Below are 1,073 nucleotides of genomic sequence, written 5' to 3' on the forward strand. Positions count from 1 at the left end.
ACGCACTTCGTACCTTGAAATCGCCAAACTATTCATGTTGAACAAAAGAGTCCATTTGAATTCCCCAAGCTGCTAAATCTTTCATTTTACATCTTGTTTACATTTTGCTTAGACTACTGTAGACTATCTGAAATAAGATGTAGGCCTATCTGGGGCTATAGGCTACCTGCATCTATCTCAGCAAACCATGGCAAAGTTGAATTACAACCATACACCTAGAATTTTGTCTGTAGTCGATGCCTATTGAAACGACAAGTCAAATGGGCCTTTTATAACTGTTTGTAGTCTTAACATTGGGCATATAATAAAAGGCACAATTGCCAAAAAATAGCCTAACAGTTTTTAAAGTTGCAATACGCACCTCCAAGGTTTATAATTAAGCAATAAGGCCCGAGGGGTTGTGGTATATGGCCAATATACCACGGCTAAGGGCTGTTCGTGTATATATGAATCAACGCGGCCCTAAGCAGTGGTATATTGGCCATATTCCACAACCCCTCGGGCCTTATCGCTTGATTATAAACGGGTTCAAGCCCTGAATGCTGATTGGCTGACAGCCGAGCCCTGAATGCTGTTGGCTGACAGACGTGGTATATACCATGGGTATGACAAAAAAAATACTTTTATGTTGGTAATCAGTTAATAATAGCAATAAGGCACCCTGGGGTTTTGTGGTAAATGGCCAATATTACAGGGCTAACGCCTGTATCCAGACTCTTCATGTTGCGTCATGCTTAAGAACAGCCCTTAGCCATGGTATATTGGCCATATACCATACCCTATTGCTCAATCATAGCAGTCAACGAGTTAAATCGACATTCCTTGATGGAAAATGATCTGACGAGTTTAATAAGGGCAAATTATATTTACTCTTGCAACATATTCAAATGAGTTTATTATGCCATGTCATAGTTTGCAATAATTATTATTTTGATAAACTTGTAACTACTATACATGTGGCAACTCTCCTCTTGCTGTGGGGGAAAATTAGGCTATTTGACATGCCTTTTTGTGCGGGTTTTGAGTAGTCGTTTGTGCTATCGTTTGTTAGGATTTTTTCGAACCTGGCAACC

Source organism: Oncorhynchus nerka, linkage group LG10 (genome assembly GCF_034236695.1).
Source record: "Oncorhynchus nerka isolate Pitt River linkage group LG10, Oner_Uvic_2.0, whole genome shotgun sequence".
NCBI classification, from domain to species: domain Eukaryota; kingdom Metazoa; phylum Chordata; class Actinopteri; order Salmoniformes; family Salmonidae; genus Oncorhynchus; species Oncorhynchus nerka.